The sequence below is a fragment of the Erpetoichthys calabaricus genome, chromosome 2, assembly GCF_900747795.2.
Source record: "Erpetoichthys calabaricus chromosome 2, fErpCal1.3, whole genome shotgun sequence".
Classification (NCBI taxonomy): domain Eukaryota; kingdom Metazoa; phylum Chordata; class Cladistia; order Polypteriformes; family Polypteridae; genus Erpetoichthys; species Erpetoichthys calabaricus.
Genome location: NC_041395.2, coordinates 147,621,318 through 147,643,687, shown reverse-complemented (window position 1 = coordinate 147,643,687; position 22,370 = coordinate 147,621,318). Strand labels below are relative to the sequence as shown.

General features: G+C 35.3%; 1 long non-coding RNA gene across 1 annotated transcript in view; it reads left to right on the top strand.

Moving 5' to 3' along the window:
- Positions 1–305, top strand: part of LOC114646429 (uncharacterized) — a 51,244-nt gene extending 50,939 nt beyond the window's left edge. The window contains exon 3 of the long non-coding RNA XR_007934291.1: positions 163–305. This is a non-coding gene — a long non-coding RNA (uncharacterized LOC114646429). The remainder of the gene's footprint in view (positions 1–162) is intronic.
- The last annotated feature ends 22,065 nt before the right edge of the window (positions 306–22,370 follow it).

Here is a 22,370-nt window from a genome sequence, read left to right as displayed (position 1 = left end):
CTGAATGTGCTTGTTTGATGTTTTTCTTTTAGACAATTTTTACGAGGCCTTATTGCCATGTTCCATGGATTTATTTGTCGTTATGATTTAACTAGATGCTTTCTTGACGCTCTTGGTTCATGTTTGAGTAATGACAATATTATTTTATTTTTTTTTTTTTAGAAAATTCACATATCTGGGAATGGAGAAACACATTTCACAGTTAGGTTTGTGCCTTCCAGCCGTTCCATAATATTCGCAAATATCAAAGGGACCAGCCAGTTAAAGAAGAAATACAACGGTGAAGGTAGTTTTCGTTTTGCGTGAAAACTTCACAATCTGCGGCAGTTGCTTATTCTGTGGAATATAACAAATTACTTTTTCATATATATGTTTAGGGGGTGTACATGATCAGTGATGAAGTAAACATTTGCATGTCCAAGTAGATTTTTTTAAAACTCGTGTTATGCCTTTTTGGCAAACGCAGCCCTGATTGGTACCGACTCCCCGCTATCCTTTAGGGAAAAAGAGAGCTCAGAAGATGAATTGATGGATGGTTCCTGGTAAATAAGATGTGCACTTTTATTTATTCGATTTTTTTTTAAATTTCGAAACATAAAATTCATACAAAAATGTGAATAGGTTCATACTATTGGCACAACATATTAAAGGAAAAAACAAAGTAAATTTAAGAAAGAAAGCTTTGAAACATCTAACATTTTTTCTACACTCATACTTTATCATTTTTGTTATGTTTTATATATAAGAGTAGTTTATTAAACATTTTTTTAGTAAAACATGAAGCTTTTCTCCGAGTTCCACAAATCTCCTAATTTGTATAGAACAACTTTGGAATCGGGTTGGACACGATATTCTTAAAAAAGTTCAAACAACACAGCGCCGCTTATTCTTAATCCATCCCAAACTGACTTGATGAGTCATTTTTATTTGTATATGTTAGTCTGTTATGTGTGTGTTTTTTTTGTGTGCGCGTTTGTTCATCAGCTTACCCTTGCCTGCACACATATATACATGTTCAAAATAAAAAAAACTTACAATAAGGTAAAGGAATTAGCAAAAAAAAAAAATGAAAGTATTACAAATAGAGAATAAGCAGCACATAGTTCTTTATGATGTTTTGATGCTCCACATTTACATAGCATAAGTTTATAACTAAGAAGAATTCATGTAGATTATTATAGATATCAATTATTTGAACGCACTTTGTTTAAATTCACTGACATCGCAATCAAACCCAGCGGTGTTACAATATGCTATATACTGTTCTCTTACTTACTCCCGAGTGCTGCTTGAGTCCTATAGTGTTATTAATATCTCTATATAAGGCACTCAACACCCGGTTTCTTGAAGTCTAAGTTTAATGTCATCCCTTACATGTCCTGTATTTAAAATGAGCCCAAGGATAAGATTATGGTATCCCTTGTGAATATAACAGCGTTTTAAATCTGAGGAGTGTTAAAATATTTTGCTGAACTGTAGAGGTAGATTAGCGCAATTGCTTGCCAAGGCCTAGAAGCTGCTATTACACACCGTCTCCTGGGAAAACGGCTCACATTAACCGCTAAATGAATATTTGACGAGGGCTCATTCCAAAGTATTATTAATACAAACGTGTCCCTACTGGACTTTCAAAGGGTCAGAGAGCAGTAGTTCAATTAATTATTTAGAGAACCAGTGGAATCGGTTGTAATAGCTGAACATGTTTAATAAACTGGAGAATTTTAAACGTCGGACGAAACTAGATTTAATGCATTGTATAATAAGATTGCACACTGACGCATCACAGCAGCATGCACGAAACCTATAGCCACATATGTCTCCTATCTATGTACATCTGCGTTAACTAAAGGAAGAACTGTTAAGTGTACAACAATATTTTTCCAAAAACATTTAATTTGAGGAAGATTTCATGCGGAAACTGAAATCAATGTCAAGGCACTTATATATGCAGTAGCATAATTTTACAACCTTTCCAGAACTTTATATATTTTAACTTTATTCGATTCTCTTAAACTGATAGTTTGCTCCAGTGGAATATGAAGAAACGAAGAAGTGTCTCCGGGGTGACAGAAGCGCTACTTAACAACATGGTGATGGGGTTCTCATTTAAAGTCATTACAGGAAGAAAATTAAACAAAGCCTTTGTGTTACGGTGGTTTACTTTGTATTGCCAGGAGTTTATTGCGATCTTCCTGTAGACTGGAGTTTTCACTGAGATCTAGTTGCAGTTCAGTAGCATTTGTACTGATGCCTCGCAGACTGAAATTATTAGTTCATGGTGAATTGAATTTTATTTGACTGTATGTGCAAGGCATAAGAAAACGGCTCAATACGCTTACAGGAGTGTGACATCTCCGCTCTTTTAATGCTGTCCAGATCAATGTCCCTTTTTTGTTGACACAATCGAAGTAACAGGTAGTGCATTTATTTTTTCAGTGCTAATAGCTCCTGTCAATGCAACAGCTAGCAAGAGGATATCTTTAATTTACGCAGATCCGACTTTTAAGTTTAATGTAATGTCTTTAAGTTACAAATTGTTTAAGTCCGTGATGTCCTGCATCTCTCAATATGGTGCAGTCAATAATGCGGACCAATCTGGAAACAAATGGAACGAGATTCACAAAATATTACCCAACAATGTGTTCATTTAGGCAGCATAATACATTAGGCGTTGATTTGTGTGTCTTATGGTGTAAATTACTGGTTTGATCATCCGAGTTATGTATTTTATCAGTTGTTAATAAACAGACCGTAACATACTATTCTGCGTAATTTTGAGCGCGTCATTTTTACTGGGACAGATATATCTTGACGTCACAAATATATTGTTTTAAAGCGTAATTTAGAGCGCTTTAAAATATTCACCTGTCAGCCAAATGCGAAAAAAATGGATAATAGCACGCTTTGCCCTTCTGGTAATTTTTAAGTGCTCTTAAGGGATGTGTAAAAAATGCCTACCTACTTCACTGGAAGCTTAAAAAATAAAAAATAAAAAAAGTGATTCAGTAAACAGAATGAGAACAAGTCTGAAATACCAATGAAAGTAGAAGAAACTGAAACAATTGTTTCTCTGTTTCTTTATTGTCATTGTATCGGAAATACAAAGTGTACTTGACGAAAGTATCTCTGGAAAACCGTAAACACGTTTTGATAGTTTCGCAATATTTCTCCAATAGTAGTTTTTATCTTGTTTTGTACATTCCTATTGTGAAATAATTTACAGTAAACGTAAGTGGTTTGTAAATGAACGGTGCGCACTTAATAAAACGGATAGGTACATTTTGAATTGTCCATTAGGTTATAACGTCTAATGAAACGAAATGTTCAGCCTAAAACAGTTTTGTTTGTGTTTTACCTCTGACTCCAAGCTAAAAGGTTTGGAAGGGGAAAAAATCTAATTAATGTATTAAACAAGCGAGGAATTCCTCTGGAGAACCTTATCATCATCCACCAGATTCGCTATATTTTCTGCATTATGCTAATATGAAACACTGACGTCATTGACATTAGATTTACCAAGTAATCGGTAATGAGATTACATTTTTATGGTATAAATATGAAAATATCACCTTTTCATTTTCGGAAAAGGAAATGAAATGTGCACGTTGGCATGGGTAGTTCAAGGCTACTTCTTCTGTAGAGATTGGATTTATATTCGTAACAAATACAATAAAACTAAGTGTCTTATAGACAACAATATAATTCAATTATGTGCTGTAGACCATTATTTAAGAAATGTAAGGTATAATAAGACAATTTTGTTTGTCTTTATAATGTCATCTAATCTGTCCTGGTTGCTTGTGCAAATGTGCGCTGTGATCGGTTGGCGTCCCGTCCATTGCTGGTTCCAGTCTTGGCGCCCTTTACTGCCGGGACAGCCCCCCGAATCCCTCCAGGCCTGACCAGAGGAGTGCGTTTAACGAAAAAAGAGTTTGATGAAAAGACATGTAATAAAACTACGGAAAACTGAAATTCATGTTTCCTTCATCTTTAATCCTACTTATGAGTAATGAGGTAAGTGTGTGCCTCTTTTGTTGCTTTTCATTCTGATCTATCACAATTCTTCGTTGAAATTCATGCAGCTTGCTTTATCCTTCTGTCACTGCACATCTGAAATAAATTTAATAAAAGTAGTATTATCAAAGCCTGCAATCCAACGAATTATAGCCATAAGGTTTAATTGTGCATATTGAACCATATATAAAACGTCTGAGAACACCGAGCTCAAAAAAAAAAAAGGTTTGATTTGCAGCGATTTCTTTGCACGTGTAAGGATAAGATGTGAAGAACGATGTGTGTGCGTGTGCGAGATGGTGTTGGTGATAGTGCTGGTGGAGGGGGGTTATGGCGGGGGTATTAATGCATTGTAAACTGTAGTGAATTGAACCCTGTCAGAGATGTCGTCTATTTTAACAATCTCTCATAGGCTGAATGGCAGTGGCTCCCTGATCCAGTGCAGGTGCAAGAGAACTAGAGGTGGGGGGGTCACCGTTCAGCCAAAATGCACATTCTGCTCAATAGACCACACACTGTCAGCCAGCAGGGTTGCAGCTCTGCTTCCACATACCTCGCCAACTGAAGACTGACAACGTGACGCGGTACTAAAAATCTAAAGCTATGGCGCAGGAGAAGATTTATCTTTGTTTCTTCTTCTTCTTCTTCTTCTTCTTCTTCTTCTTCTTCTTCTTCTTCTTCTTCTTCTTCTTCTTCTTCTTCTCTTTAAAATAATGTTGTGCACGGAAAATGTGTTTTATATTAATTTCTATTTTCTCACCATAATAGATGTTTATTGGATGTGGATCGTGATCATGATAAGCCTGGAAAATGGTGTCAGTGTTTTAGCTATCTACTTAATTAATATTAAAGAAAACACAAGATATCTATCTATCTATCTATCTATCTATCTATCTATCTATCTATCTATCTATCTATCTATCTATCTATCTTATTTGAAAATTAAATAAAAGTTTTTTGGCTAAAAATTACAATCAATAAAGGGTTAATTCTGAGTACCTGAAATATACTATTCAAATGAAAACCACAAGTGTTTGAGGATTTAAAGTTAAAAAAATCAGGATAACAGAGTTGGAACAATGGATGGATGGATGGAAATCATTCAAGTATATTTTTCGCTTCTCTTTTGCTAGTTTCTAACGGTCTCTCTGTCTCATTCTGTAACCCCCCCACCCCCACGATTCAAACCTCAGTGTACTAACTCAACGTCAGAATCTGCCAAACTTGTTTTTATGTCACTTTCCTTAATGTAACTGAAATCGTAAAAATGGAGAGAATAAAGATATTTTTCTGCTGTTCCTTTTACTAATGAAACATCATTGAAAATGTTGTAACTTTGAAACGTACAAAAATATTCGCTGTGAACTGCGAGTATGCTTGTTTATTAAGTTTATACACATAACGGCCATTACTTGAAAACTCAGCATATGCACTCTTAAGTGTTCGATAGAACTTGGAAGCAGCTGTATTAATGGGAAGAGGAGGATGGCTTCGCGGGACTTAATTATTTCAAACTATCATCCTGATTTTCAGGAAAAGGTCGGTTTGCATTGGACGCCATTATTTAACGGATTAAGAATGCATATGGTGTCAAATACAATCTGTGACAACGAGGTGCAAACTACTACTACTCAACCATTGGCGGGCTGGCTATAGATTTCCACTTTACTAGCCGAAGTGCTACTTGATCGCTTTTGTGTTGTATTGATAAACACGCCCACAATTAATCCCCTCGAATTAATGCCTAGGTGCCGTTCTATGACACTTCATCTTATTTAAATAACGTTAAGGCTTAGTAAGGGATGCAAAATGTTCACAATTCATTTGCAGAGCTGGAATTTACCCTGTGCCGGACACGCGGCATAGACTGTTACGACACCGCAGCTTACTAAAACAGTGACGTAAAAGTGCGGTTTCCAGTTTGAGATAGTTATTCTCTTCACAGTTTGTGAAGCATGATTAAACATTCAAACCTGAAAGTGCTTGTCTGGGCATCTGGGAGTTAACGGTTCAGGAAGGAATGGGTATGTTTAAAGCATGAGCACTGAAATAAGTTCCAGAACACAACTAAAGTTCAAACACAATTAAATATTATTGTTCTAGTACATGTTCGAATGTGTACACACATTATGTGCGTAGAGTTCACTTGAGTGTTTAATATTTCAGGAAACGCAAAGCCAATCTCTTGATTAAGCTACATTATAGTTTAGGCTACTAATAAATTCTTCCCAAACCATTAATTCGTCATTGGTATAAGGCGTGAGCGAACAAAACTTTTTTATTGGTAAGTTTTGATTCACTAGTAACTTATAATTCCACAACCATGATATAAATATTATTGTCTCGTACTTTAATGCAGACATTGTTTGATTCATGATTCAAGTTAATACGATTTTTGTGCCAGTATAACGGTGGATAATTGGCTGCTTTTTTATGAACAGCAATGTAAATCACCATCTCTTTATTATTTAATAATGTCAGTCGCATACTCGCTTGGTTCCTGCAGTGAAGGTTCATTTTATGAGGGAACGATATACGGAAAGGGTAATGTGAATCTAATCGTGGGGATCTCGGCTCCTTTAAACGCGCATCCAAGGTGTGGAAGTTTAAACAGATGTCTTTCCCCTGCACTTTTCCCCGACAGTCCAAAACCACACACATGCATCCATGACTTACTGGAGAAATTGTTTCCCTCAGAACCTAGCAACAACCTAAATCTTTCTTGAAGCCCATGGACACCCTCGCTCAGTTATCTCGAGGTCATTTATATGAGGTACTCTGGGCGCTGAGCTGAGACTGTCAACATTTCCTAATCACCATTAGGCGACTTGAATGCACATGCAGCTGAAACTTGGATTTCTCTTGTTTGGAACCAATATAGCAAATACATCAAACACATGCTGAAAAAGAATCATGGCAAACGTTTTACAAGTTATTTTTTTATTCGATTTAAAAGAAAGACGTGTCTCTTCTTAACTCGAAATTTAGACGTGCTTAAACTTGCCAGTAATAAATATTTGCACTTAAATTTCGGATCTAACGCAGAATACCACTTCGTTTGTTCATACACTTAATAGAACTATTGTGCCAAATGCTTCTGTTAATCTGAGGATTTTTGCAGATTCATTTTAATTCGATATACTGAATTTCTGGTCGTCTCGGGGACCTGTGGAAGCTGTACATACTTGCTCACATACACCCACACATACACAATTTCACACAAATCGTTTTTTAAAAAACACATAACTTTAATCTTATAGCCGAGGTGTAAACATTTTTAACACTAAACAATTCAATATGCATCTTCTTAACATTTTTGCTTTTTTTGTGTTTATGGGCAGGATATTCAAGCTGTTGTGTAATTTCCACCATTAGTAATGAATGGTTTGCACTTCATCCGTGTATGCTACTTTTTTTTTTACGCAGATCGGGAAATGGTCTATATGATATGAAATAATAGGTTTTGTTGTATTTACAGAAAACATATTTACCTTATGCTAGCAATTGGGAAACATATTAGTATAATCAGTGAAATATAAGTTAAAACCCTAATTCAAGGAATGTTATCGATGGGCAGCAAAAGTTGTAAGCAGTAGTTCGTCCGCCGCCCCTGGTTCACCCCACGCTTGGAACAATATGTGCTTTGATGCGGGGGTTTCGTCAGCAGGGGGTTTAGAGGGATGTAAAGCTCCCTGGTGTTAGATGCATCACTGTAATGCAGTAGAGGAATATACAAAGAAACCAACAACAGCAAGAAAAGTAATATTTGTTAATACATTTGCCGGCGGCTTAACCTTAAAGCGAACCTTGAACTCTAGTTTGGACAAGATTTTTGTGACCCAGAGAGCTTATTTTCAACTGTGTAAGAAAACCGAATAAAGTAAAGTTTGCTTAAGAAAAGGAAACTTAACAGTTTAAAAAAATTAAATCTTCTAAAGCAATTCGAATTGAACTAATCTGTGCAAGTTCTATCTATCTATCTATCTATCTATCTATCTATCTATCTATCTATCTATCTATCTATCTATCTATCTATCTATCTATCTATCTATCTATCTGATTGGAATCATCATTTGAAAAATCTAACACTCTTGCCTCTTATCGTGATTTCTTACAGTGTTTGAGATTGCATTATATATTTCTTAGGTAAGATGTTACATTTAAAGCGGAAAGAAAATCCTTCAGATCACCGTCCTTCTGCCAAGGCCACCCCCCAAGAGCAGAAACGCAAGCCATCACCACTTGTCCGACTTGCTTTCTTGTTCTTGTTCTTTCTTTTCACTTTCAAGCAAAGTACGTTTGACTTCCAGCGTTTTTGCTGCCTTCCCGGACTTCTGTTATTTCCCCTTCGTTTTCTCAGGGTTACCCGGTTAACCCACAGAGTTTGCTCTGTACGAATTGACGTCCCGTCCAGTGATTCTTTCTTATGGTCGGCGCAACCAGTATAGGCTCTACAGTGAACAGAAACATAGGATGGATATAAAGTTGGCTTAAAAATGATAAATTAAATAAAAGAAATTCAGAATGTCTTACGAAAAGATCATTTATATATAAAACACATTTTAGTATAATGCAATAAATTATCCACCCCAAAAGAAGCTAATACAAAACATCAATATGAATTGTTTAAAAGAATATTCAACGAAATTTAGATAAATACATGTGTTAGCATCTCAGAATATTATTATGCTTTCATATACATTTATTTCAGTTATTATTAACTGTATCTAATATTTGGCTTTTGCAATTCTTCTCACCTATTCAGTTACGTTGTTGCTTTAGGGCCTAGTACATTAAAGTTTTATCTTCGGCATATATAGCTGTATCTCTCCTGATACTAAATTATGCAAAATGGGCCCTTTAAATACGTAACCAATGTAAAAAGTGTAATATCCGAAATAAGTGGTGACAAAAACTGACAGTTCCAGAGCTCAAATTATTATTATTTTTTCTGTTTATGCCATCACAGGGTATGCAAAACATAAAAGAGCATCTTTTTATTTCTATACAGCTGGTAAGAGTCTCATCGACAAGTTATAATTGATATATAGTTTATAATAATAATAATACATTTTATTTATATAGCGCCTTTCCCACGCTCAAGAGTCCTCAATAAAAGCTAATGACAGTATATTTTTGCATTCATTAGAAATCACTGTCATTTTGAGAGGCATTAAAACGATGGGATGGGTCTTTCGTCTTGTCCTTCGATCTCGATTCATGTTGTAGAATTTCTTTTTATGCATGTGATTCATCTTTACGTATACTCCCATAAACTGTCAAGAACATGTAATAAAGTTATATGTCTTGCTTGTCTTTGGCATGGAGTAAGCTTGCAACTTAAACACAGCCTATAAACCACTTTTATATTTGTGTTGGATATTTCTGCAACTATACTTTAGTACAGATGAACAGGAGTACACACTTCATCTGAGCAATAACCTTTAGCTGTAGTTTATGGCGCGTAGATCAGAGATGGATTCCGCTTCTCTGCAGGTGCGCTCTTCAAGACTGCCGTCCGGAAATTTAACGTCGATTACAGCAAAACGTTTGATCGGAACCTCTAAAATCGTTTAAAACAGCCTGTGACGAACTGCTCGATTTAGTGGCTATATTATTCCCCGAGGGCCTGTCACCAGGGCACGTATAGTAAAGATGTGATATACTCCAGCACTTTAAGCGTTTGGTATATGTGCACATATGCTGATTTGATCTTGAGGTTAACGTCTAATGCTAAATACATGCGAGAAAGAAAGAAAGAAAGAAAGAAAGAAAGAAAGAAAGAAAGAAAGAAAGAAAGAAAGAAAGAAAGAAAGAAAGAAAGAAAGAAAGAAAGAAAGAAAGAAAAGCAATACATTATTGATAGATAGAATTGTCAAGATTTTGAGTTTGTTTACTATAAAAAATGTTACTTTAGCCTGAATAGTAATCGACTCCACATGCAGTGTTAACTTTTTAAATACAACTTACAATATATACCAAGCCTACCATGTATTACTTTAAGCATTCTTTTAAAAATATGAGCAGGGTGTTCACTTAGATTATAATTTTTAATGTTTCTAACAGTATTTGTTTATTTATTTTTTATTTATTCCTGTCTATATGCTTTAGATGTAATGACAGAGTCAGAATCTACTTCTTCTTCTTCTTCCTCCTCTTCTTTTTCTTCTTCTTCTTGCCAACAGGAGATTCTATTGTTCCCCTGATCCCTCCCAATTTCAGGCTTCACTTGTATGTCCCAATTTTGTTTGTTAATGACGCTATTACCATCTGGCTTGCCCTACTTTCTAAGAGGTATAAATCTGTAAGTTTCGATGTCCAGTTAAATGTTAAAGTTCTTCCAGTTTTAAAATCCAACATTCCGAGTCAGTTTAAAGGTGTTTGTTTATCAGTATTTTACTGTTGACGATCTTCTTTTGAACTTTTAGCTAAAGGCACGTGTATGAAATGACATTTTATTAAACACCTAGTGAATCCAAGAAAATGATTCGTTTTCGAAATAAATAAATAAAAGCACAGTTTAGATCAGCATATTGTCCGGCCAATCAACATTACTGCAAATCCCTCCTCTTTTTTCGGTACTAGCTACCTGCAGTTATTTACACTCCAACTGTTCATAAAATTCGCCTTAATCTCTTGTACTTGTGTGTTTGTGTCTCGTTCCTTTGCAAAAACTCAACAGTTCGTAGCCCCTTTTCAGTTAAAAAAGCGATTGTCGTTTTGTATGCTTTTAGAATAAAAGGTTTACAAAAGTTGGTCTGGTTTGTCAATGGGACCCACAATGGCCCCTTTTATTTCCTTGGCGCAGCCTGAGCGTTGTGAATAGGAATAAGAGGAGAACTCAGCCCCAAACGCGTGGGCTTGTTTACAACCCCTCTCCTTGAATAAAACTGTCAATTCATTGTGGATTTTGGCAGATTATGTAGTCTCGTATTAACGGAATATAATCCACTCTGTGTCCATTAAGGTGTGCTGATTATATAAGAGCCGCAGATTTTCGTTTATGGTAATGAGTAAACATGATGAATGCATCAGTTTGGCCTCGCAAGAAATGCCCAACTCCAAAGCAAAATATTAAGATTTGATAGTAATATTCCGTGCGTATATATTTTTTTCAGTGATAGAAATCGATATGCTTCGAACATTCAGCCCAGATTAACTTGTTATTCTTCAAAAACAAAATAATGAACAAGACAGAAGAGCATTTCATTGGCGTTTTTTTTATATATATTCTGTATCGCCAGCAATATAATTGTGCATGCGGTCTTAATTGAATTGTTTTTAACAAATGATTCATAATGTGAATAAAATAAAATGAATAGTAATATACTTAGGTCGAAATATACACCTGCTTTTTTCAACATCCAGAACAGAATTAAACCTTCTGCAAAAATGTCGGAGCGCCTCTAAACAGATAAGCTTTTTTTAGCTTTCTTTTCGACCTCCCGCATCTTTTTTTTATTCCTAATAGAACACAGGCCCGCACACGGCAAAGAAAAAAAAATCAAGAAGAGTATAAAATTTAAATGGATGCACTCTTAATCATTGATCATTTAGAATGGTTGTGTTAAATATACTCAATTACATGCATGACTTCATTCCAACAGTAATTTCTATTCTCCAGCTGCTCGCCTATTCTTTCAGTACAGCCAGCACTGGAAACTCGATTATGTCGAATCCATACATTTCTATGGATTTCATCAGCCTAATTAATGCTCCAGTGTGGTCCATGGATCTAAAATTTTGAATGGCCCCCTTTCTGTCAGCATATCGTAGAGAGTGATGGAATGTCAAGGAGTGTCTTTTTATAGAGGGTGAAATTTGGATTGTTTCTTTTATAGGTAAAACTGATACAATAATAGAAATAACTGAACATCAATCAGCTGAACAGATATCCGCAAAGAGAAAGCATGCAACAGCGTTAGTAAACTGTCCCTTCAATGCATTCAGATGCTCTTTGTCAGTTTCCAAGCCGCCCGCGTTCAGATTCTTTAATTCTGTTCTCGTAAAACAACACATGAAGTAAACATGGAATGGACCTTATTGAACCGAACGATCCTTTAGCTTTCCTGAAATAAAACAATGAACTCTTCTAACGGTAAATATGTTTCAAAATGCTGTATCATATTTACAGTTTCAAAAAGAAAACATCAATAAACGTGCTCATTTATTTTTCCACAAATTCTTTCTTTTGGAAAGCTTGACTGAGAACACAAAAAAAAAAAACAATTAATTTTGTACTAACTTCCTAAAGCACTTGTTGCTCTGAAGCACACAAAGAATATAGGTTTCGCTTATTAAGTTTAACACATTCGTTCGAAAAATGATATCAGGTTCCAGGCTGCATTTAATTTTTGAAAGACGAAACTCGAGATTCTTAAACTAAAAACATCTGAAACTTGAATGTTTTGCAAAGAAAAGTAAACATATCGTACACATATTCCCTATAGCTGAATTCTTTTCAGATTTATCCAATTATTTATCCAATTATATAATTATTTAACAATATGTAGTGGTCTGATCATCACTGAAATTCAAGTTTACCAATTAAATTAATGAATAATAGAACTGCAGTCAAAACAGAAATCATAGAAGGAAAATTATGAATGCGTAATTGTTTAATGATTGAGCAACAAGTTTTAATTACACCAAGCTGTTCAGTTTAGATAGATAGATAGATAGATAGATAGATAGATAGATAGATAGATAGATAGATAGATAGATAGATAGATAGATAGATAGATAGATAGATAGATCTAAAATTAATGTGACAGGATGAATTATATTCTGAACATTCTTTATTTTCCAGAATCTAGAATGCTAAATATACCCGGCAGCAAGGCATTAATGAATCCTGGACTGGATGCCAATCCATTCATACACTAACAATGATTCAATCTTAATTTGCCAGCTTTAGCACTGAAGGGCGGAAACCAAAATCGTCCAGTCCACTCGAAATCATAGAATCTCCACACAGAAGTATTCTAGAAGTGCTGTATCGTCTCTAATGTGAGCCAGTGGTTGCAATTATGTCACATTATTCAGTCAAGAATGCCTCTTTATATGTCATCACAATAGCAGTGCCACCTCACAGCTCAGTAGTCAGAGACCTGCGTTCAAATCACGGCTAAGTCACTGCGCAAAGTCTACATCTTTAGTAGGCTTCTCAAAGTTGGTCTTAATGTTCACGTGGACGCGAGTGTAGTGCCCTATGATGGACTGACGCCCCGTTCAGAGATGGATCCTGTCTTCCACATGGCGATGCTGAGATGTCAGGAGAGCCGCAAAGCTCAACTCCTCCAGCCAGACTCACACACATCAGCTATACAATGAAATGATTAGTTCTGCAAATTCAGTTCTGGAACAACATTAACTCTTTAGTCTTTAAATTGAAGGCTATATGAGAATTAATCATAGGGGCTTCCAGTTTTTTTTCTGTAGTAAGAGTGACTGGGGATCGTATCAAATACAAATGAGAAACTAACTTAGTCGAATTTTTTAACAGGTTATGGAATATCACAAACATATCATATATCTTACTGATCGTTGTTTGCGGATGTAATTTATCAAACTGAAGCCTCAATATTGTTATTGTTTTATTGTTGTTGTTATAATTATTAAGAGTAATTTTTTAGATTCGTTCTAATCGATCTGTGATAATATGTAGACTGAACTTTGATTTATCTTTAGTTTGTATTAGTTTTCAATGGATTTATATATAAGAAAATAGCGCATGCTGGGGAAAGAGTCTGAAATATGAACAAGTGTATTTTTGATTGCAGCTTTTAAACGATGTATACATATAAAGATTTATTCCTTCGAAATAATAAACACTACAATGCACCGTTTATTACACTTCTAGCATAAGTGTATAATTAAGCGTTTTATCCTTCTGTACTTCTTTAAAAAATTGAATATCCTGAAATAAAACAGATGCAAGCTCTCCTTCATTGAAGTTCCTATTGCTTCTAGCAAACTATGGGGCAGCGAAGTGCAACAAGCGAGCAAGTGTGTGGCAATCAGTGCCCGGGCATCGGCCACTGCATTTTGTTGTAAATAAGGTGGGTTCACACGCTGATCGAGTGACTGAAAAGAACAAGCGAGCCATTTTAATCAGGTGGTTATCTCCCCATCGTGGAGATCAGAGCTCTGTCACTCCCGCGTTCTTCATTGTAGCTGTCCTGGAAATGACAGCTTCCTCGGAAACGTGAATCTGGAGCTAGGATGAGATTTCACTGTCTTTTTGCTCCAAACGTCCCATCTAGTACTACTGTAGAATCTATCTATCTATCTATCTATCTATCTATCTATCTATCTATCTATCTATCTATCTATCTATCTATCTATCTATCTATCTATCTGTCTGTCTGTCTGTCTGTCTGTCTGTCTGTCTGTCTGTCTTTAAATGAAATACAATTTAGGTTTTATTACCAAGACTTTCAACTTAGTTTCCACTTTTTCCAAATTCTCAATGTACCATGTCTTGCATAGCCACATCTCCAGTTTACTTTTACCTGTACTATGCTGTAAATATGGCTTTCGAATTACCCATTTTTCCCACTTCACATGTAATTCCAAAGCCATTCTAACTTCTATCTAAAATGTATTCCTACCCATATCAATATGTTTTGAAAGGTTCATTCACCCTTTGATAAAACAAACTAGCTCTTCATTTTAGCAGATGTACTCGATTACAAACACTTATAGTGCAAACATGATGCTTTCGGCAGATGTTTGAAATGATTTCCCACCAAGTCCATCACTTTCTACCATTGTCCTTCCACTTAATAGTTTAAAGGTCCATTTCCATTTATTTGTTAATATTAGCATTTCCTCACCTCTCTGAATATGTAATACTTGTGGTGTAGTTTAGGGGTTATTTAATTCATCATTGGAAAGAGCAAAACAAGTAAAAAGTATACCAAAAAACAGTAAAATCACTTAAATAGGTCTTCATCTCATTTGCAGAGTAAAAGTCACTGTTGGGATAAACTAAACAGGTAATGTTTAGTTTTACAACTGCATATTGCATGTCATTGTTTGCTTATTATTAGTTGTCCTGAGTGGCTACTTGCTTAGCCAAAATGTATAAGAGTAAGTAAAACCATTATTGTTTTTAAAAATCGAATATTATTAGTATAATTCACAGAAAGCATATCAACCCTGTGCCCTTGGCTAATGATTAAAGTTATAGTCCTCATTAGTAGCCCCACAGCTTAATGACTATAATGGCTTGTTATTTATCCTACTTTTTTAAAGAAGACAATGTGAATTTTATATTTTGTGTTATTCAGATATTTTTGTTGTGTTAGGTTCTTAATGCCTACATATAAATGTTGGGATTCTTTTGAAACTTGTTGCTCAATCAATACAAAGTTATGCACTAATTTTTTTATTTACTTTTTGACTAGCTCTATTATACCTAGCAAACTTGAGCTTCAGTGATGATCAAACAACTACTGTACATTTTATTAAATAATTAAATGATTGGTTTAATTCCTATCTATCTATCTATCTATCTATCTATCTATCTATCTATCTATCTATCTATCTATCTATCTATCTATCTATCTATCTATCTATCTATCTATCTATCTATCTCAGCAAAATGTACGTTGGAAAATTAATAAGAATATAGGCCTATGAAGCTTGTGTTTGATGAGTCTTAAACAGATGGAAAGTGTGGTGTCTTAATCCATTAGAAAGAAATGCATCTAATGTATGTGACATTTCTTGTTCAACCCTTGATTTCTTTAAGTTGAAATAGCAGAAAACTTTACAGCATGCCAAGTCATGTTAAGGTTGTAGTGGCAAAGGTGGCTGCAGACCTTTGACAGCTGAGCTCTGGACATCGATTATATGACAGTGTCACTCATTTACGGTACTCTACACGAACATCTAAAGGCAGCATTCAGAAGCATTCTCATCATCACTATAGGATCACATTTCAAAATTGTCTGCAGCTAAAAGTTTGAATTGTCCCTCACTATGTACTTTTCCACAGTACAGACTGATTTGGCATACAGGCATGTTTACAGAGTTAAGCATGTTGCCCAATCAATTTTTTTTAAAATGTTATGACCAAAGTGTTACAGTTTGTGGCAGAATTTTAAATAGTGGAAGAACATATTAATTGATTTCCTGAAATCCTCAATGGATGATGTTCACAGCAGCTGTTTCAGTTTTGTTCAAAGATTTCACCAGCAGACTACACAACAGCACACAAACACAAAAGAAAATGCTGAAACATACGACTATTGATTATTTGTCACCTTGCATTTGTCACATTCAATAACTTTCTCTGAAGTTTTACTCACGGCCACTTGAGCTTTGGGATTAGATGAGCTTGGAGCATTTCAAAATAGTACAATTATCCACTGCCCTACTTCACAATGTCACAAAGTTGAGTGATAAAATACTAATAGCAAAGAACATTAATGTTAAGGGCCATAACTCTCTTTTTTCCTTTAAATTGCCGAAAGCCATTTTTTGTGTCAATCGATACGAACATTCTCAGTATTACAGCACTCACTTCATTGCTGGCTCGCACACCTTTCTTAAAACACATGGATCAGTAATTCATGCTTTCTTTTGTTGTTGGCACTGCTTAGCAGCAGTCTTTGGACTTTCTTTTTCCACTTTTATCTTGTCTACTTTTTTTTTCAACATTTGAGTATGCAGTCTGCTTTATATATATATGTAAAAGTTATGTTCGTATTTTTATGAAACTTGAACACCATTTTACCATGCAATGAAAAACTTTCCAGTTACTTTAAAAAATCTGTTTGGATTTCAGTTCTTTTTCTTTGTTTATGCACATTATGTTATTTAATTTATTTTTTAGAATATTATTCTAAAAGAAAACAATATTTATAATACTAAATAACAGATTTCTATTTGAAGGTGATAAATGTATGCTATTTATTACAATAAGACATGCTAAAAATGCCTTAATCATAACAGGTGTTAAAAATTCTGTCTCAATCGAAACATACTGTATTTTATACTTCAGGTTACTCAGTCATCACTACCATTATGTGCTATTTATTTAACCTTTTAAATGAATGAATAAAAAATGAAAAAGTTTACTATAATGTTACTATAAATTATGTTCGTCTGTCCATCCGTCCAACATCTACACCCACTTTTTTATGATTATGACAAACCAGATAACTTTTTTTGAAAACATGTATTTTAGGCTTTTTCTCTCACTTAGTTTATAGAATAAGGGTCATTTTAAGTCAAATAAGTAATCCTAATGCTATCTCAATAACCTTGAAAGCGTAATGAAGCGTGTTAGTAAGAGACACATTGGAATCTACTACAGTGGCTAGGACACATATTCTGGGATGCCAAATACTTCGATTTCCAATTTGAAGAAGGGCATATGCTATTCATGTATTCGCTACATAATCCATTAAATGACAAAAAAGTTGCCTTCCTTTAAAACGTTTTTCTGCTAAATGAGCTATGGATATTAAGTGTCTCTAACTGTTTCCTAAATGTCACATGCATCACCATTCATCATTTACAAGGTTTAAGACAGGAGGAATAGGGTCAACCTGATCATTCTAGTTTGACTGAATGTGGAATGATATAGAGCAGCAGATGTAATAAGAATACACACACAAACACACATATTTTTCATTTGCTGTCTGCTTCTAAATCAAATAATTAATTGACTTGAGAAGAAAATGAAATGTCCTTATTTTTCTAACACCAGTTCAGCCCCTAAAAATTATACTGGAAATATTGGGATAACTGCTTAGCAGATTTGTAAATGTTGCTCCCCCTTTTTATTTTTTTCTCTAAGTAGGATAAGCTTGGGGTGCCTAGTCACCGTGGAAACTGCCAGAAAAATTCAGATGAAGTTTGAAGGGGTCAGCTAGCGGGGTCAACAACTCCGGCCTCTCCCTGCGCCAGCTTCTGTTGGGCCTGAGACTCCAGTTGAAGTGTAAGCCTAGGCCTAGCCCTGGGTGGTAGGTCATTCCAACTCTGATATAAATTTTTTGAGTCAGTTTGCAGTCTAGGCTCTCCAGGTGGCCTGTGAAATCGATTTTGACCCCATGACCCTGTCTAGTAGAAGCAAGGTTGACAACCTAGGAGAGGATTTAGCTAGCAATGACAGATTTCCACTTAGTGCTGGGAGAAGGCTAGTGTAAATAGTTCTCAAAGGTGTGTGCATATGCAAGTCAGAAGTGGCCATTAAAGGATTATTAAAGTTTTCCAAAGCTGAGAAGAGAATCACTAAATAAACTGGACTAGCACACCTTCGGCTCTTAAGATATTATTCAAACCTGAGACAACATGAAAAGTTAACAAGGGTACTGATATACACATGCATACACAATACTAACTTTCCTTTTTAATTTTTTTTTTATTAGAATTCCTACAAAATAATAAATAGAACTGAAAGAGTGATTAGATTTCTAAGGGCCATTGTTGCTTGGAGAGGACATTGTTGTTTCAAATAAATTTGACAATTTCAAGCCTATCGATGTTTTAACTCAACAATAATTTACTTAAAATGACATTCAAAGAGTCAGAATTTTGAGCCCTCTTCTACAGTTAGTTTATTATTTCATTTTAAACAATAAGCAAATCAGAAAAATGGTATGCCAATCAGTTACAGGTGTTGAAATAAACACAGATATACTCAAGATCATGCCAAGTAGCAATTTACAAATAACGGTTTACATGACAATGAACCTAAAATGATAAAAAAAATAATAACTTATATGTAATGCTGTATTTTCATACCTGCTTCAATGAATTTACATCTTTCAGTGCAGCTGGCAAGACTCCATGTTTTTGAACCATCCTTGCAGTGGTAGCGCTGCTGCCTCGCAGTAAGGAGACCTGTGTTCGGTTCCCGGGTCCTCCCTGCGTGGAGTTTGCATGTTCTCCCCATGTCTGCGTGGGTTTCCTCCGGGTGCTCCGGTTTCCTCCCACAGTCCAAAGACATGCAGGTTAGGTGGATTGGCGATTCTAAATTGGCCCTAGTATGTACTTGGTGTGTGGGTGTGTTTGTGTGTGTCCTGCGGTGGGTTGGCACCCTGCCCGGGATTGGTTCCTGCCTTGTGCCCTGTGTTGGCTGGGATTGGCTCCAGCAGACCCCCGTGACCCTGTCTTCGGATTCAGCGGGTTGGATAATGGATGGATGGATTATTAAACAGATTGTGAATGTAACTTTCTTTCATTTTTTTCTTCGTTTTCGGTCTCTTCAAGTTCTAAAATGGTGTTTACTTTGTTGTGTGAGATCTGGCATGGAATATGTACATTTAATTAGGACCAAGCTCTTCTTATGGGTTAGTTGTAGATATCAGGAAAGAAATTAGCAATAAAAAAGTCAATAACAGACAGGCAAAGTCTATTGTCATCCATCAGCATTGAAAATTCAAATTGCATTTTCCATACACATTCTCACGTAGCAACACTCCATCTGGAAGACAGGTTTTTGAATAAAGATTCACTTTTGCTAATATGGCAAGGTGACAACTATTTACACAACTATTTCATTTTCTGGCTGTGCAAGAGTCACCTGTGGGATCATGAAACCCGTACAAGTTTATACAGATGTGTAATTTAAAGTGGATTCCTTGTTATCTGGTGTTTATAGATAGTTCTTGAAGCCCACCTCCTTTTTGTCACACAGATGCCATATCATGAGCCCACCATTTTAATCTAAACAATAGAATTTGAAGGTGTGTATTGAGTTTTGGTCAGAATTTGGCTGTTGAAAAAGTATAAGAGTGAAAGGCAAAATGTGAAAGATAAACAGAATGAGAGAGAATGTGAGTGTTATGTGAAAGAGATGCAGCGAGAACATGGTTCTTTTAGGACTGTGGGTGATACAGTATGTTGGTTTTACATCTTCATGTTTACCCCTTTTGTCTCGCAAACTGCATGCAATATGGCAAAATACTTTTCTCTAAAATATTACAAATGTATTTTGAAAGTCTTCTAACACAGGATACCCTGCTAAAACAGCTAACCCTCTTACCCAGTTCAGGGTTATTGAAATTATCAATGATATTTTCTATATTTTATGCCAACAACACAACCAAAGATTCACTGACTCGTGCAAGTGGTTCAGAATGATTAGTTCCCAAAAGAGACAATGTTGGTCTTAAGAAGAACAGAGCTCAACTCAAGGAAAGATTAAAATCATTTTGTTTTTTTAATGGAAGCCACTTGAAGAATGTCTCTCCAGTGTGTGTGTTTGGGGTCTATGATGTGGGTCCATAGAGAATCCTAGGTGAGACTCTCTAGCTTGGGGTGTCCATGAACTTTATTTGGGACCAGAAACAGACCATCACCTTTTTATTGGAAAGTTCTATGTTTCTGTTTGGTACAGGCTACATTAGGAAGAATGAATGCTTGCCCCTCTTCAGTAGTTATAGTATTGCCAGGAGGTGCCAGATAACTCCATTAGTATGATTGTTAGCAATGATTAAGAGTGTGGCAAAAGTGGGAAAATAATTGCAGAGTGGAGATAGAGAACATTTTGATATTCAGGAAAAAGTGTTTAGTAGGCAGCTTCTTATAAGTTATGATTATTTGTTATCTTTCATGCATTTTGCACATCTTCCTCTTCTGGTGGCTAAATTAAAATCAAGTGTTTTAAAACATGCAAATATGGCTTTTCTTTGGCTTTCATGCTACACATGGGACTCCAAAGGCTATAGGCAAGCCAAAGCATTTTGGGTAGCTGCACACTTTAGAGTGAAAACAAAGAACAATAAGAGTTATTAGGAAAGAAACATTCAACCCTTCCCACTGGATTTTGAAGTGGAATTTATATTTGATTAAAGGTCACCAGTCAGCAATCATGATGTAGAACTTTGTTCACAGAACCGAATGCATGGTTTCAACCAGTACTGTAATATCAGCTGGATTGAAAAAGTGATTTTGTGACAGTATTTATTGTACAAGGCACTATGCAAAATAAAATTGATCAACTGAGAAGGAAATCCAGCAGCACTCATCCAGAACAGTATAATGTTAGGTATATTATAGAATGCCGTCCATATATCCCATTTTCTAACCCATAAAGTTCAAGGCACTTAAAGACATATTCATACATACAAATGCTCAAAGTTTAAAAACTCTGTTTACCAAAATAACCACAATAACAAAAATGATTTTCAACTGTTTTTGTTTGTTTGTCCATAATTTAGGTCTCCACCTTTGCACAATCTAATGTAAGCCTGGAAACAAACATGGAGGGGCACCATAGGATACATTTATTACACACCCACCCTTACTTACTTACCTAGGCCATTCTAGAATTGCCAAGCAACTCTAATACACACATCTTTCAGATGTAGGTGAAAAACTTAAGTACACAGATGAAAATCCACACAGACATGGACACAACATGCTGATTCCTCAGTATCCAGGCTAGGATAAGAACTCAGGTCTCAGAACCTCGGATGCTCAAGTACTTGTCACTGTACTACTAAGCTGCCCATATCCAGATATTTCATATGTTTAAATCAACATTAAATTTCATGAGTGAAAATTATCCACGAGCGTGTGTTGATAATCAGATTTTCAGTGACCTACATGCAGTTGAGTTTTAGAGAGAACAAACAAGTTGTCACGGCACTTTTGTTTTTTTTAAACACATGGATTAATTTTTTCCTCAATTTTGTGAGCTCATATATCCCATTAAAGGGTTTCAATTTAAAAGAGAAGTATGATTTATGAAACCAAATCATATCATTATATTTTAATGCTTTTTGTCCCTTTTCTTATGTAGATGTAATTTATACTGTACTTTAACACCATAGTAATTATTTCTAATTCAGAATCATAACACAAGCTAAACAGGGCTTGTTTTTAATTCTGTTTGAAACTATATTCTTAAATATTACGTACAGAATGCATAATTGTGTTTCTCTTTACTACACATTTGATAATTGGGGAAAAAAAAAAGAACAACGTACAGTAATGGCATGTAAAATGTTCCTGGTGGTGGCAGAATTGCTTTAACATTGTCAGTTAATAAGATAATTATACCAATTATGCTATATAACAGAGTTTGAAAGTAATAAAATGCAGAAGACTCAGAAGCCCTCCTGAGGTGTATATTTGGACAGCCCCTGATTCAACAAACATGATGTCAAATCCTGCCAAATATTTACAGCTTTGAAGTTAGTCTTTTGGTATCTGATCCTGTTTACTAATACCTGATTTATAGATTATTATTTCCTCACAGATGCTGTCGGTTGCAACAGAATTAAGTAAATATATAGAATGTGCTGACATTCCAGACATAAATGAAAGTGAAATGAAACATGACTATACCTGGTTGCTGAGGTTGTTCTACAATAATATTGTATTGACCAGGA